Raw genomic sequence first — 18,040 nt, forward strand, 5'->3', positions numbered from 1 at the left:
AGAATTGGTACTAATTCTTTCTTGAATGTTTGGTAGAATTCACATGTGAAGCCATTTGGTCCTGAACTTTTCTTTTTTGGGAGCTTCTTGATGACTGATTCAATTTCTTTACTTGTGATTGGTTGTTGAGATCATTTATTTCTTCTCAAGTCAATGTTGGTTGTTCATGCCTTTCTAAGAACCTGTCCATTTCATCTACATTGTCTAGTTTATTAGCATAAAGTTTCATAGTACCTCTCATTACCTTCTTCATTTCTGCAGGGTCAGTGATTAAGTCTTCTCTTCCATTTCTAATTTTATTTATTTGCATCCCGGTTCTTTTCCTTTTTGTCAACCCAGCTAAGGGTCCATCAATTTTGTTGATTTTCTCATAAAACCAACTATTGGTTTTTTCTCAATTGTTTTCATGGTCTCAATTTAATTTATTTTGGCTCTAACCTTCGTTATTTCTTTCCCTTTGCTTGTTCTGGGGTTAGTTTGCTGTTCTTTCTCTAGTTTTTCGAAGTGAACAGTTAATTTCTTGAATTTTGTTCTTTCTTCTTTTTTGATAGAGGCATTTACGTCAATAAATTTCCATCTTGGCACTGCCTTTGCTGCATCCCATAGATTTTGATATGTTGTGTTTTCATTTTCATTTGCCTTGAGATAATTACTGATTTCTCTTGTAATTTCTTCCTTGACCCACTGGTTGTTGAAGAGTATGTTGTTGGGCCTCCGTATATTTGTGAATTTTCTGGCCCTCTGCCTGTTACTGATTTCCAACTTCATTCCTTTATGGTCTGAGAAAGTGTTTTGTATGAGTTCAATCTTTTAAAATTTATTGACACTAGCTTTGTGACCGAGGATATGGTCTGTCCTTGAGAATGATCCATGAGCACTTGAGAAAAAAGGTGTAACCTGCTGTTGTGGGGGTGTAATGTTCTATAAATGTCTGTTAAGTCTAGTTTGTTTATTGTATTATTCAAATTTTCTGTTTCTTTACTGATCCACTGTCTAGATGTTCTAGCCACTGATGAGAGTGGGGAATTGAAGTCTCCAACTATTATGGTAGATGTATATATTTCTCTTTTCAGTGTTTTCCTCATGCATTCTGGAGCACTCTGACTTGGTGCATAAATATTTATGATTGTTACGTCTTCTTTTTGAATTGTTCCTTTTATTAATACATAGAGTCCTTTTTTGTTTCTCTTCATTGTTTTACATTTGAAGTCTAATTTGTTGGATATTGGTATAGCTACTCTTGCTCTTTTCTGATTGTTGTTTGCATGAAATCTTTTTCCAACCTTTCACTTTCAACCTATGTTTGCCCTTGGGTCTAAAATGCATCTCCTTGTAGACAGCATATAGATGAATCCTGTTTTTTAATCCATTCTGCCAGTATATGTCTTTTGATTGGGAAGTTAAATCCATTAACATTTAGTGTTATTACTGTACGGGCAGTACTTTCTTCTACCATTTTTCCTTTTGGATTTTATATATCTAATTTTTTTTCTCTTTTTACCTTTATAATTGACTTCATTTCTACACTATTCTCCACATCTCTCTCTCCTGCCTTTTCCTATCTGTCTCTAGTGCTCCCTTTAGTATTTCTTGCAGAGTAAGTCTCTTGGTCACAAATATTTTAATTTCCCCCTCATTTTTGAAGGACAATTTTGCTGGATATAGAATTCTTGGTTGGCAGTTTTTCTCTTTTAGAATCCTGAATATATCATACCACTGTTTTCTTGTCTCCAAGGTTTCTGCTCAGAAATCTACACATAGTCTTATTGGGCTTTCCTCATATGTGATGGATTGCTTTTCTCTTGCTGCTTTCAAAATTCTCTTTCCCTCTGACATCTGACATTCTGATTAGTAAGTTTTTTGAAGTATGTCTATTAGGATCTATTCTGTTTTGGGTATGCTGCACTTCTTGAATCTTAATTTTATGTCTTTCATAAGAGATGGGAAATTTTCAGTGATAATTTCCTCCCTTAATCCTTCTTCTCCTTTTCCCTTCTCTTCTTCTTCTGGGACACCCACAACACATATATCTGTACACTTCATCTTGTCATTCAATTCCCTGAGTTCCTGCTCAAATTTTTCCATTCTTCTCTCTATATTTCTTTTGCTTGTTTGATTTTAGATGTCTTGTCCTCCAGTTCACTAATCCTTTCTTCCGCCCCTTCAAATCTAATGTTGTAGGTTTCCTTTTTTTTTTCATTTCTTCTACCATGTCTTTCGTTCCCATAAGTTCTATGATTTGTTTTTTCAGACTTTAGACTTCTTCTTTTTGTTCATCCATTGCCTTGTCTCCTCCCTCAACTCGTTGATTTGAGTTTTGATGAGATTTTCCATTCTGTTCGAACATCCTGAATTAGTTGTTTCAATTCCTGTATCTCGTTTGAGTTGTTGGTTTTTTCCTTTGACTGGGCCATATCTTCAATTTTCCTAGTATGACTTGTTTTTTTTTTTTTTTTTTTTGCTGACCTCTAGGCATTTGCTTCCTTAATTAGTTTATTCTGGAGATTGCTTTCACTCTTTTACCTAAGATTTTCTTGCTGGATGGCTTTGTTCAGTATCAGCTCTTTAACATTCATTTCAGTTTACTCTAGACCTCTAGCACAGGTTTTGTTTAATTGATCTGATTTTTTCAGTTCTTGTTTTCTTGTTTCTTGCCCTGCTTATATGGAGACTTTTTTTCTCTTCCTTAGGAGGGTCTACTTAGATATTACAGACCCCAATCAGATTTTCCCAGACAAGACTGGCCTTCTCTCAGAAGGAAAGATTCACCTCCATCAGTTTTCTCAGAGGGTGAGAATCAGCAAGTTGACAGACTTTCCTGTGAAGCCTCTAGACTCTTTGCTTCTCTTATCCTACCCAATATGCTTGCCTGTCTGCAGTTTTCCACCAGTATAAAGTGATGCAGTGCCTTTAACTTCAGCAGACTCTCCCTGCAGGGGGAATGGTTGAGACAGAGGAAACGTTTTAAGATGGCTTCAATTGCTTCAGTTTTCCAGTTTCTGGGTTCTGAATTCCTTGGGGGAGGGATTCCACCTAAGCTGGGCCTCACCACTTTCCTGCGGAAGGCACAGCCTCTACGGAATTAATTCTTTTCACCTGACCAGACTGTTTGTCTCTCAGATAAGCTTAATTCTGCCTGTGGCTGGGGCAGTTGGAGCGTGAGAAGCCTTGCAGTTCTATCTGCTGAGCAGTTAAATAGCAGAAACAGAAGAAAAAAATTATTTTTTGGAGCAGGAACCCCATTACTTGGTTTGTTAATCAAGAGCTTAAGTTGTTACATTGCTCTATGTATCTCCAGGTTCTGTGTGTACCCCCCCACCCCTATTTTTTAGGGTCCAGCCCTTTTCAAGTATTTTGAGCTGCCCAATCCAAAAAACCTCTTTTATGCCCACTCCCATCCTCTCCAACCCCCGGTCATTTTGCCCCTTTGTGTCAGGGCATAAACTTCTAGTACCTTTAGCTCTAATTCAAGGTGTATCTGAGCTGGAGGCCTATTTTCAGTAGTCAGAGTTTGTTAATTAATTCTGCAAGTGGAGCTTCTTTGAGCTAAGACCCTGCTGCTAATAAAGTTTCTTTCCTTTCCACTCTGGGAACCAGGCTGCTGTGCTCATGGGGGAGGGGCGCTGGCCTCCTTGGCTTGGGGGACTTGCAGTTCTATGTGGAACTGCCGCTGGTCCAGCCTGTCCAGACTGGTGTATGCTGTGTGTCTGGTCACTGATGTGGCTCCAGCAGTTATTCCGTACTGTTCCTGGCTATTTATTAGCTGCTCTGGAGGATGAACTAAATTCTACACCTCACTAAGCCGCCACCTTGGCACCTCTCTATTAATTCTTTAATATTTCACAATAACTACCATTATCCCCATTTTACAGATCAAGAAACTGAGACAAGGAGAAGTTAAATAAGTTGCTCAAAGTTACATGGCTTTTAAGTGGAAGAGCTAGGATTAAAACTCAAGTAGTTTGTGTCATTAATCACTACATTAAACTGAATAAAACACTTTATGCTTATAAAATCTCATCTTGCTGAACCAACCTATAGGGGTTTCAATTCTGTCATCTAAGATATACCATATTTTTCAAAGCTTTAATTGAATAGTCGATCAGGATGCTATGAAGGGGTCCAATCAAGCTATTAATAAAAATGTGAACATATTCAAAGATTACCAATACTACAACATACCAAAAAAGACTTCTATCCAAAATCAAGTAGGAAATCGAATGTACAGATGTTTGTCTCTTGTGAAGGGCATTTTATTCACCTATTATCAATCAATCTACATTTCCAAACCTAATTCAGAAACTGTCTGAAAAGAATATTTTCTAAAGAGCTGTGTTTCAGTTGCCATGTTTCTTGAACATGATTGTATAATGACATAGCTTTCACAATGTGACTGTGCGATTGTGAAAACCTTGTGTCTGATGCTCCATTTGTTTACCTTATCAACAGATGAGTAAAACATGCGGAATAAAAACAAATGATAGGGGGAACAAAGGTTAAAATAAATTTAGTAGATTGAAATGCTAGTGATCAATGAAAGGGTGGAGTAAGAGGTATGGTATGTATGAATTTTTTTCTGTTGTCTTTTTATTTCTTTTTCGGAATTGATGCAAATGTTCTAAGAAATGATCATGATGATGAATATGCAGCTATGTGATGATATTACGAATTACTGATTATATATGTAGACCAGAATGATCGTATGTTAAGAATGTTTTTGTTTGCTTGTTGTTATATATATTTTTTAATTAATTAAAAAAAAAAGACTATTTCCCCTCCAATATCACACAAAAGCATCTGAGTGTTGCTTCTTAAATCTGATTCTAGAAATATTAGGGAAAAAAGGGGAGGGGTTGTAAACAAACAAAAAAGCAAACAATGTTGTGGCTCTGAAAATATGTATCATTTGAAACCAGAAAACCTGTATGATTCATTCAACAAATTGTGTATTGAAAACCAATTATAGGACATACTATTTTAGGCTCTGGAGATATGGCAGAGAATGAGACAAAGCCCCTACCTTCATGGTGGTTGCATTCTATTTGATGAAAGAGACAAAACAATAAACAAATATAAAATATGTCTGGTAGTAGGTGTAATGAAGAAAAAATCAAGCAGGGTAAGGGTGAAAGAAATTGTTGGAGGTGAGGGATGGGGATGGGAAGGAAGAGGCTCTTTTAAATAAAATGACAAGGAATTGTCAGCAAAGCTGTCGTTCAAAAATGAGGGAGAATTTAAAATATTCAGAGATAAACAGAAGCTGAGAGAATTTGTTAACAAGAGACCTGCCCTACAAGAAATACTAAAGTGAGTTCTACCAACTGAAAAGAAAAGACAAGAGAGAGAGGCTTGGAGGAGTGTATAGAAATTAAGATTATCAGTAAGGGTAACCAAAAGGACAAAAAGAGAAGAAAAAATAAATCTGACAAATAGAAGCCAAAGGATGTAATGGTTGAAGAAAGTACTATTTTTAAAGTAATAAGACTGAATCTAATGGATTAAAGTGGCAGAATGGATAAAAAAATATGATCCCTATATATATATTGTTTACAAGAGACTCTTTTAGAACCAAAGATACATATTGGTTGAAAGTGAAAGGATGGAAAAATACATTCCACACAAGCAATAAACAAAACAAAACAAAAAAAGCTGGGATAACTACACTAATAGCAGAAAAAAATAGATTTTAAATGCAAAAAAAAAAGTGTTATAAGAGACAAAGAAGGACACTATATATTAATACAAGGGCAATTCACAAATAAGAAATAACAATCATAAATATCTATGTACTTAATCAAAGGGACCCAAAGTATATGAGGAAAATACGGGCAAAAAAAGAAGAGTTATGGGGGCGGTGCACAGGTGACTGAGTGGCAGAATGCTTGCCTTCCATGCAGGAGACCTGGGTTCAATTACCAGACCATGCACCCAAATAAATAAATAAATAAATGGAAGAATAACATTGCTATTATAATACTAGGAAACTTCAACATATCACTTTCTTCAATAGACAGAATATCTAAACAGGGAATCAATAAGGAAACAGAAAATCTAAATAATATGATAAATGAACCTGACCTAACAGACATATTATGGAACACTGCACCCCAAAACAGCAGGCTATACATTCTTCTCAATTGCTCATAGAGCATTCTCCAGGATAGACCACATGCTGGGGTATAAAACAACTTCTAATAAATTTTAGAAGACTAAAATTATACAACAATGTCTCCAACCATAATCAAAGGAAACTGGAAATCAATGATAGCTGGAAAACTGGAAAATTCACAAATACACGGAGGTTAAACAAGACACTTTTAGGCAATCAGTGGGTCAAAGAAGAAACTGCAAGTGAAATAAATTTCCTGAGACAAATGAAAATGAATAACAACGTATCAAAACTAATGGGACGCAGCAAACGCAGTGCTGAGTGGAAAATTTCTAGCCCTAAACGTCTACATCAAAAAAGAAGAAACTTCCAATATGAAAAATTTACAACGGCCATAGCCGAACACCCCTAAAGAGAGGGGTGGAAAGATCAAAGGTAATGGTGGAATTATACAGAGAAGATAGGATTTAACAAATGAATATGAATGCTGAATCATTAGACTGATATATAACTCTTTTGGTCGCCAGTATTTTAAAGCAGCTAGAAGTAAATACCTAAAATTGTAGAATTATATATAACCCATGTCAAACGGCGAAATATGTTCTACAACCAATTGTGGTGCTGTGCTTTAAAATTTATTGCTTTTTTGTATATATGTTATTTTTTACAAAAAAAGAAGAAAAAAAGTTGATTGTGATGATAAAACATTATTTATAGCCTCCTATACTCTGGAACAGCTAGAAGGAAAAATATGAGAGGACTGTATGGTAGGTAGCCCATGACAAACTCTGGGATCTGACCTGTAACTACTTGTTGAAGAGTGCTTTGAAAACAATCACTTTTTTATTTCTTTGCTTTGTATATATGTTATACTATACAATAAAAAAAGGAAAGAAAAGAAGGAAAGAAAGAGCTAAAAATCAAAGACCTAATTGAACACCTGGAAAACTAAAGAAAGAACAGTGAACTAATCTCAACACAAGCAGAAGAAAAGAAATAAAGATTAGAGCAGAAATAAACAAAACTGGGAACCAAAAAACAATAGAATTAATAAAACCAAAAGATGGTTCTTTGAGAAGATCAATAAAACTGACAAACCCTTAGCTAAACTAACAAAGGAAAAAAGAGAGAAGATGCAAATAAATAAAATCAGAAATGAAAGGGGGGTCATTACCAGGGACCTCGTAGAAGTTAAAAAGATCTTAAGAGGATATTAAGAACAGCTGTATGCCAACAAACTAGACAACTTAGATGAGACAGCCAATTGCCTAGACCCAAGTTTACCACAATGATTAATATGCTTAAAAAGTATTTTTTAATAAGTGAATTAATAATTAATCCATCACCAATTATTACAGAGTAGCTTGTATCAGACCAATCCTAAACAGAAAAACCATAAAACCTGGATTTGAAAAAAAACACAAAGACAAAAAAGGCAGCCAAGACCTGAGAGACCAAGATACCAGAGTAAAGCCTGACATTCTCAACTATGTTTTCCTCCTGGAGCATCAAGCTGTACACGAGAGCTTTTGGCAGTCTCACAGGGCTGCAGACTTAGAGATCAGAGTTCAGGGCTACAAAGATGGGCAGGATTCGAGGGACTAAGAATCCAAAATAAAGGCAATCACAGAAAAGTGAATCTGGACATTCTGTACTGCTTTTACACTCAGAGTATTTACTGAAACCGAATCAGTGAAGGGGCAAGAGGCCAAAAAAACAAGCAAAGTATCTATTTTAAAGCAAAGAAGGTAAGCAGCTACTGGTAGTCTTACAGTGCTGGGTGGGGGGTGGGGGGTGGGGCAGGAGACTAGAGTTCACGGCCTGCCAAGGAGAGGCATTGGCAAATACCTCAGGCTTCCATTTGATACCTCCAAGGGACAACACTCAGAGTAGGGAGAAACTGGATTTAAACTAGATCCTTGAGAAGTCAAAATAAAGCCTAAAGTCATCTCAAACCTATACAAGATCAAGGTCTGCTGCTCCTACTTTTAACCACCACTACAAGAAAATTAAATCCTCTCTAGAAAACAGTATCATCATCAACAGCATCTAACATTCATGTTAAAAGTTAGCAAAAACCACCTTGAAAAAGAAGAACGAGGTTGAGGGACTCACACATCCTGACTTCAAAGCATACTATAAAGCTAGAGTGGTCAAAATAGCATGGTACTAGAATAAAAATAGAAATACTGACCAATAGAAACTATGCCCCCCCCCCCCGCAAACTTCTATACCAATTCCACCTAACTGGGACAAAACAGTCTCTTCAACAAATCATCCTCGGAGAAATGGATGTCCATATGCAAAAGAATGAAGGAGGATCCCTATCTCACACCTTATACAAAAATTAACTCAAAATTTATCTAAGACCTAAATATAAGAACTAGTTCCATAGAATTTCTAGAAGAAAATGTAGGGAAGCATCTTCAAGATCTTGTGGTAGGCAATGGTTTCTTAAACCTTATACCCAAAGCACAAACCTATAAAAGAAAAAACAGATAAATAGGACCTCCTCAAAATTAAAAACTTCTGGGCTTCAAAGGACTTTATCAAAAAAGTGATAAGAAAGCCTATGCAATGGGATAAAATATTCATAAACAAAATATCCAATAAGCGTTTAATATTCAGAAAACATAAAGGAATCCTAGAACTCAACCATGAAAAGATAAACCACCCAATTAAAAAATGTGCAAAAGACTTGAATAGATACTTTTCCAAAGAGGAAATACAAACTCTAAAAAGCACATGAAAAGATGCTCAACATCACCAGCTATAAGGTAAATGCATATCAAAACCACAATGAGCTATCCTTTCACATCTACTAGAAGTAGATTGTTCACTACTGAACAAACAGAAAGCTAAAAGTTTTGAAGATGATGTTGAGAAAGAACACTCATTCACTGCTGGTGGGAATGTAAAATGGTACAGTCACTGAGGAAGGCAGTTTGGTAGTTCTTCAGGAAGCTAATTATAGAACTGCTATATCATCCAGCAATCCCACTACTTGGTAAATAATCAGAAGAACTGAAAACAAGGAAAGGAACAGATATTTGCACACCAATGTTCATAGTGGCATTCTTTGCAATTGACAAAAGATGGAAGAAACCGAACTGTCCATCAACCAATGAATGGATAAGCAATATGCGGTATATACATATGATGGAATATTACTCAGCAGTAAGAAGGAATGACATCCTGATACATGCAAGAACATGGATGAACCTTGAGGACATTATGTTGAGTGAAACATGTCAAATACAAAAGAAAAAATATTATATGATTTCACTAATATGAACTAAGTATAATAAGCAAACTCATAAAGTTAAGCATCTAGACTACAGGTTAACAAGAAGACAGAATGGTGACAGAGAATAGGGAGCTGATAATTTCTGCAGAACTTCTATTCTGGTTGATTGCAAATGTTTGGGAATAGAAAGAGGTGATAGTAGCACATTACTGTGAGTATAATTAACAGCGCTGAATTATGTGTGTGAATGTGGATAAAAGGGGTAGTTTTAGGTCATGTAGTTACTAGAAGAAAAGCTAAAGGATAAAACATGGGACTGCATAACACAGTGAGCCCTGCAATAGATGATGTCTGCGGTGAATAGTACAAATATAATAATAATATAAAAATAATATATTCCATGAACTATATATAGCAAATGTATGTCACTAGTATAAGGTGTTAATAATAGGGTGACATATGGGAAAATTCACCTAATGCAAACTGTGGACTATAGTTAGCTGTAATATTTTGGGATTCTTTAAATATAAATAAATCTACAGAGATAGAATTAGATTAGTGGTTGTCTAGGGCTGGGGAAGGATAGAGGGATTAGGAGGGGACTGCCAAGAGGTTTTCTTTTTGGAGTAATGAAAATGTTCTAAAATTGATTGTGGTGATGAATGCACAACTCTATGATTATACTAAAAGCCACTGACAGAGTATACAGCATATGACAATTTCTCAATAAAATAGCTAAAAGACAAAGTTACCTGTCATGCAAGAAAACACGGCCAAATGACTGAAAATCAAGAGAAAAATCAGACAACAGAAAAAGAGCTCTAGGGAATAAGATAGTGTAATTATCAGACACAGACTTTAAAATAATTGTAATAAAAATATGCAGAAAAGGGTGGGCCATGGTGGCTTAGCAGGCAGAGTTCTCACCTGCCATACCAGAGACCTGGGTTCAATTCCCAGTGCCTGCCCACATAAAAAAAAAAAAAAAAAAAGGTTCAGTAAAATAGATGAAAAAATGAGATTCTCCCCAGAGTACAGGAATCCATGCATTTATTTTTTATTTCTCATTTTATTGTTTAAGGAATCTATATTTTTTTTAAAAAGAATTAAATTGAAATTTGGAACTGAAAAATACAATACCTGATGTTTTAATAGCAGACTGAACACTAAATGAACTAGAAAGTGTCAGTAGATAAAGTATGGAGGCGTAAAAAAAAGATGGAAAATACAGAAAAGAACATAAGAGATAATGGGACACAGAGATAGAGCAAACATACAGGTATCTAGAATCCCAGAATGAAAGGAGTGAAAGAGTGGGGCAGAAGCAATTCCAAACTGACAAAAGACTTGACACTTTAGATTCAAGAAGATGTTTAAACCTCAAGCAACTTAAATACAAACAGGAGCACCTAGAAACCTGCTGAAAATCAAAGACAGTGTTTCCCCCACAGAAACAATGGATTCAGAAGACAATGGAATGATAACTTTTAAATGCAAAAAAGAAAATGACTGCCAACCTAGAATTGTATACTCAATGAAAATATTGTTCGAAAATTAAGGCAAATGGTCGTTCCCACCAATTCCTGCATTAATTCTGCCTGGATTGAGTTCCATGCTCCATGGAGACATTTGATCCCTCCGAGCTGCCCAACCTGCTTAAGCTTTATTACCGGAGACTCTTTTCCTAGGCCCACTACTATCGCTGGCTCAACTATGGTGGAATAATAAAGAATAATTTTCAATACCATGAATTTTCCATTCACTTTGAAAGATATTTACATCTGCTACCAATCCTTCAACAACCAGCTGGAAAAGGAGATGGAGAAAATAAATTCATACAAGACTGACATAGGTGCAGTGTATTCCCAAAGACTTACTCAATACAATACCGTGAACCTAGCTTTCCATGCTCAGGAAAAAGAGCTGGTGTTTGACATTGATATGACAGACTATGACAACGTGAGATGATGGAGTTCTACAGACAAATGTTCTAAGTGTTGGACCCTCATGACAATGGCCATTTGACCGAGCACTGAAGGAGGACTTTGGATTTAAGCATCATCTCTGGATATATTCTGGAAGGAGAGGCGTTCGTGGTTGGGTCTGTGATAAATTGGTCAGAAAATTGTCCTCCAAGGTGCATTCTGGGATAGCTGTGTATTTGAATCTTTTCAAGGGCAGTCAAGAAGTTAAAAAGAAAGTTCACCTCACTGGAAAAATTCACCCTTTCGTCAGAAGGTCTATAAACATAAAAAAAAAAAAACTTTGCAGAATATGCGTTGGTCAATCAAGACATTTTTGAAAATAAAGCAATCTGGGATAGGATCCTAGCCCTCGTTCCTAAAACAATTCATGATGAACTTCAGAAAGGTTTCCGAAAGTATCACAGTTCACTTCAGCATTGGGAGCATTTGAAGAAAGTAGCCAGCAGATGCCAGAATATCAAAAATGACAAGAGTGGGCCCTGGCTTGAGAATGGGAGATCACGCTCCAGTACTGTTTCCCAGGGCTGGATATGAATGTTAGTAAAGGACTCAATCATTTACTGAAGGGCCCTTTTAGTGTTCATCCTAAAACAGGTCACATTTCTGTTCCTATTGATTTGCAGAATGTGGATCAGTTTGATCCATTTGCTGCTCCAACCATAGGCTCCATCTGTCATGAACTGGTACCATTTCCACTAATAAAGAGGAAGAAGAGAATAATGCTGAGTCTGACGTCAAACGCGGAACCAGAGATTATTAAGAAAACTGGTCTAGCTCTTTACATAAAAATTTTTGAAAAATTTCTTGAAAAACTGGATAAATACTGAAAAGGAGAGCTTCTCAAGAAGAATGATTTACAGAAAAATTTCTAAGATGACTCCCCTCAAACCTCCCCTCAAACCAACGTGGCTACCTTCTACCTTCAACCAAAGATTAAATACATCAAGAGTCATTTAATAAGAGAACCATGTATGTGTCTTACTGATCAAAGTAAAATTTCCTTTTCTTGATAAATAATTATGCTGAAAAGATTCCTTGTGATCACTGATGGGAGAGTATTAGGGTTCCTGGAAAGAGCATGAAAGGGAGGAATAAATGATGGTTGGATTTCAGATAAGATTTGTAAAATTTAATAATATACAAAGATAATTCTAAGATTTCTGATATAAATATTCCAATCAACCAGGTACTATAAATAAAGCAGTAATATATCCAAGACTTTCCTCTCAGCACACTGTAACCTCCAATTTCTGGAGGAGTGAGCATTTTGTACTTAACTCTTAGTCTCTTAAATTAAATATACCTGGAGTGTATATCCAGTCACTTCTATTTTGCTTACTAATGTTCTTATTGGTTAGGCCACACCTCATTGCCTATATTTTAAAAACCACTTTAAACAAAGCATCTAAACTTACCAAAACTTCAATTAAAAAATATTAATTACCAGATTAACAATATTGGGACTTCATAGAGTGTATTTTACAATTGTTGCAATTGCAGCTTCTAACTTTTTCCTTCAGAGAGTAAATGGATTAATAAAAAATAAGCAGCTTAGAAAAATAACCATCTTTACCAACATAAACCTGCTTTATTTGTAAAAAAAAAAAAAACCTTTTTATATATTTAGATAGAATACTTAAAGTTTCATTCCTTACATGTTCAGTTTTGTGTGACAAAATCTAAAGAGCCAGATTTCACTTGCTCTAAACAAAACAGTTGTTCTAATTTACATTCTATCTTTTGAGAAATATTAAGTAACAAGCTATTAGGCCAGTGCTTTCTGGTGACTTAAAATTTTCCCTCCTTTGTAATTCCTTTAACATTGTTTCTTCTATAGTTTTTTTAAATTTTATCTTTTGGTTTATATAAAACCCTCTTTAATGCAGTCAATGTGCTGAAATATCTTGCATTCCTTTCTCTTTTGTGAGTTTTTAGGAAAAGATATTAAAGGCTATTGTGCAAAATGCAAAAAAAAATTTAATTAAGGCAAAATAAAAAATGTCTTTAGATAAAAACAGAGCATTCACTAACAGCAGACTCACACTAAAATAAATGAATTGTTTATGGAGAAAGAATATACTTCCAGATAGAAGCACAGTAAAACAGGAAGGAATCAAGAATACCAGGAGTAAATATGTGGGTAAAACTAAGTAACTATGGATGGCTTAAAACAATAATAATAATGAAAACAAAGGACAAAAAAGACAAGAGAGGGAAGGCAAAAGAAACAAAAGGGTTATATGGTCCTTGCATTGCCAGAAAATAACAATAGATTGTTGGCAAAAGGGGTCACAAGAAGCCCTCCTATTTCTTTATGCATCCCCCTTTTTCGTGTGATTTTGCTACTCTTATCAGTAGGTGGAATCTATTTTTCTATTCTTGAATTTGGGCCTGGCCATGTGACTTGCTTTGTCCAACAGGATATTAGAATATGAGATAAAGCAGAGGCTTTAAAAGTGCTGGCATACTGGGTGGCCATGGTGGCTCAGCAGGCAGAGTTCTCATCTGCCATGCCAGAGACCAGGGTTGGATTCCCTGCGCCTGCCTATGTTAAAAAAAAACAATCAAATGTTAAAAGTGCTGGCACACTGGAATCTGTCCTCTTAGAACCTTTAGGCCACCTAAGCTAGCCAACTGGAAAGGCTACATGGAGAACAGAGTCACCCCCCACCTCCACCCCAGCCAAAAACTAACCAACCTACAAACATACAGGTGAGGCTATTCTATACCATCTTGTCCCAGCCAAACCACCAGCAGGCCACAGAGATTAGCTGAGCCCAAGCCAAAAGGCCAATCCACAGAATCATGAGCTGATAAATAATTTATTTTAAGCCACTAAATTTTGTATGCAGCAAAAGCTAACAGATACACCACTAATATCTAAGCAGACTAGCAGTTCTGAAGTAGGGGGAAATTTGCTACCAAGGTGACATTTGGCAACACCTGGAGACATTTTTGGTTGTCACAATTGTGTGGATACCACTGGCATCTTTCCACAATAAATGATTATCCAGCTCAAAATGTCAAGAGTGTTGAGGCTGAGAAACCCTAAAGTAGAGCATGACAAAATGAGGCATCTCTAAGAATAGACCAATCCAACAGATCTTTCTTCAATGAAGATGTTCTGTATCTGCAATGTCCAGTGTGGTAGCTACTAGACACATGCAATTACCAACCTCTTGAAATGTGGCTAGCATGGCTGAGAAACTAAATTTTTTATTTTATTCAATTTAAGTTAATTTCTAAAATTTAAATAGCCATATATGGAGCTCTAAAACTTAGAAGCTAGTGATGTTGACAGTATGGAAAAATCAGGTTGGATAACAGTAGGAACAATGAGTTTGATAAAGGTAAAGCCCAGAGAGATACAAGCTACAAATAAATATACCAAATATTATTTTTATTTTCTATTTGTAATTCTGACAGAACAATGAACTGAAAGGTTTTAAAAAAAATAAATTCACCATATCCTGCAAAACAAACAAAAAAAGCTGGCTGACACTCTTAATTAGCATATTTTTGTACATCATTAGCATGAAAGCCCTAGAAATTTTCAGTGAAATCTATTTTTTAAGTTTAAAATGGTTTAAGAAGGGTTGCATTTTAGAGTCCTTCAAATTGCACCCAATAGCTTTTAGTGAAATTGATTTCAGGTCCTTAAATATTCACTTACTGTATTATTTACTTACTTGGAGCAGTCTGATATCCTTTTTCAATCTCTCTTCCATCCCTACCCCATCTACCACAAGAGAAGGAAGAGGCTGATTCAATGCTGGTACAATTTCACTTTTTTTTTTTTTTTAACTTGTCTAGATTAAGTAGGTCAGTTTTCTGCTTTAGCGGGTGTTTTGGCAATAGGTTCTCTTACTAGAATACAGGTGGTTTTTCTGCCTGGTAAGCACATACCACAAAGGAAAAAGGCTTTTAATAACTCTACCTTATGCTGTCTTATCCCTAAAAGAAAATTCATGATTCTTACCTGAATATTACCTAGGATATTCTTTTTTTTTTTTTTTAGAGGGACTGGTTCTTTATTTCAAAAAGAAATTTTTTCAATTTTCAGTATCAAAACAGTTGCATTATTGGTTTCTCTTTCTCCCAATCTGCCCCCCAAAGAGACCACACCAAAGGAGGGTACATTTTAAGCCAATAAGCTGCAGGATGCACACCTAGCAGACCTCACAGAAACCTCACCAAAAAGGGGAATTGGGTGGGGAAAAGAATTGTAAAAGATCAGCATATTGCCAGCCCAGACTGTAGAGATGGAGTGGTCAGTGCTCCCCAACTCTAAAGAAGCAAAGTTTCAAAATAATATAAAAATTGTAAAGAGTTTTGTATATAAGCTATTCAAGATTTCTCCAGCGCTGGCTGATACAAAGCATGAGATGGCACTTCTAGACACAGCAGTTTCGGACCCAGAAAAGGGTGATGAGATGTTTCATATGGCTAAATCAATGGCAAAAACATAATTTTCTTTACTTTCCTGGATATTCTGATAGAAAAACAAAACAGAACAATTTCAATTCAAAATTTGTTCTACATGTATAGTGAAGCCTAAATATTTTAAAGTTCCTCAGTATCTAGCAATCTACAAATATTTTGCTGAGAATCTGATGTGTGCTCAGTCAATTCTAATCACTAAGATAGCACACTGTAATAAGTCAAGGGAAAGGTAAGAAAAGGCATTTAATTTTTCAGTTGTTTTGTTAAGAAGTCTAATGGAAGAAAAATTTATCACTAAAACTAAAATTCTGGAAAACCTCTTGCTTGCAAGGTATAATTTTCTTTGCAGAATTATTTTTTGAATAAAAACAGATAAAGTTAGTGTGAATGTAAGTAACAGGACTGAACTATGTCTATGAATGTGGTTAAAAGGAGAAATGTTAGGGTATATAAATGATAATAGAATAAAAATGTCTTTAAAAATGTATGGGGTGCGACAGTGACTCCGTGGCAGAGTTCTCATCTGCCATGCCGGAGACCCGGGTTCAGTTCCCATTGCCTGCCCATTCAATAAATAAATAAATAAATAAATAAAATAAAAATTTTTAAAAAAAGTAAAAATGTATGGAACTACACTACACAAACAGTGAGTCCTAAGTTAAACCATGGACTATACAGTACAATAATAAAAATGTATTTTCATAAATTGTAACAAATGTACCACCATCAATGTAAGGTATTAAAAATAAGGTGGAATATGGAAAGCCTGTAATTTATGCATGATTGTTCTGTAAACACCCAATCTCTCTAATTAATAAAAAAAAATGAAGTCGGGACAAAAACTTTTTATTATTATATTATGGTAGAAAGCAAACTTGGTGGCAGTTTATTAGAATAAATAATTCGTACATAATTAATTTATTGTAATTCCTTTTAAAAATTAGCTGTGTCTGATGAACGACCCAATCAAGAAATAGGCGAAGGACTTGAATAGACTTTTCTACAAAGATATACAAATGGCCAACAAGTAAAAGAAAAGATGTTCAACTTCCTTAGACATTAAGGAAATGCAAATCAAAACCACAATGATAGCTAGAACAGCTATCATTAAAAACTCAGAAAATAACAGATGTTACTAAGGATGTAGAGAAACAAGAACTCTCATACATTGGTGAGAATGTATGGTACAGCTGCCATGGAATAGAGTTTAGCAGTTCCTCAAAAAGTTAAACATAGAACTGGCACGTGACCCAGCCATCCTACCTCTAAACATACACCCAAAAGAAATAAAAAGAGGGACTTGAACAGGTATTTGCATGCCAACGTTTATGGCAGCATTATTTACAACATTCAAAAGGTGGAAGCAACTCAAATGTCCATCAGCAAGTGAATGGGTAAACAAAATATTCCAGACTCCCCCCGCCTCAAAAAATGTATATATACTATATAGACACAATGGTGCATTACTCAACCTTAAAAAGGTATGAAGTTCTGGTACATGCCACTACATGAAGGAACCCTAAAGACATGATTATTGAGTGAAATAAATCAGAAACAAAGGCACAAAGATTGCATAATCTCACGGATATGAAATACCTAGAATAGCAAACTCATAGACAGAAAGTAGAGCACAAATTACCAGGACCGGCGGGGGGTGGGGGGGTAGGGAGGGAGTAGTTGGAATGGGGGGTTAATAAAAATGGGCATAAGGTTTCTGTTTGGAATAATGCAAAAAGTTCTGGAAATGGGTAGTGCTGAGGGTAGAGCAAGAGTGTGAATGTGATTAATCCCACTGAATTTATGTTTGGAAGTGGTTGAGATGGCAAATTTTATGCTGTATGTATGTTTCCACAATTATAAAAAAAGGAACTAAAGAGAATATGAAAATTAAATGCAACACATGATGCTGGATAGGATCTAACAATGGAGGAGAAAGACTCAAAAGGACATTATTGAGACATGTGAAAAAACTGAAATATAGACTGTGTTATATCAATGCACAGTTTTCTTGAACTTGATAACTGTACTTAACGTGATTATATGAGTGAATATCCTTGTTTATAGGACATATACAGGGACGTATTATGTGTTCAAGGAGCATGATATATATAACCCACTCCCTAATGTTCAGAAAATAAAGAGATAGGTGAATTGATAGAACGAATGTCAAATATGATAAAATATCAAAACTGATGGATCTGGGTATCTGTGGGAGGGGATATGTTAGAGTTCTCTGTATGGGCTTTGTATTATTTT

The 18,040-nt window shown here is 35.5% G+C and overlaps 1 protein-coding gene and 1 pseudogene across 4 annotated transcripts in view; one reads left to right on the forward strand and one right to left on the reverse strand.

The window, feature by feature from the left end:
• NUMB (NUMB endocytic adaptor protein) overlaps nt 1-18,040 on the reverse strand; it is a 256,544-nt gene that overhangs the window by 157,608 nt on the left and 80,896 nt on the right. The window lies entirely within an intron of this gene.
• Nucleotides 10,976-12,213, forward strand: LOC143651974 (DNA primase small subunit pseudogene; annotated as a pseudogene).

The sequence above is a fragment of the Tamandua tetradactyla genome, chromosome 12 (genome assembly GCF_023851605.1).
Source record: "Tamandua tetradactyla isolate mTamTet1 chromosome 12, mTamTet1.pri, whole genome shotgun sequence".
Lineage (NCBI taxonomy): Eukaryota > Metazoa > Chordata > Mammalia > Pilosa > Myrmecophagidae > Tamandua > Tamandua tetradactyla.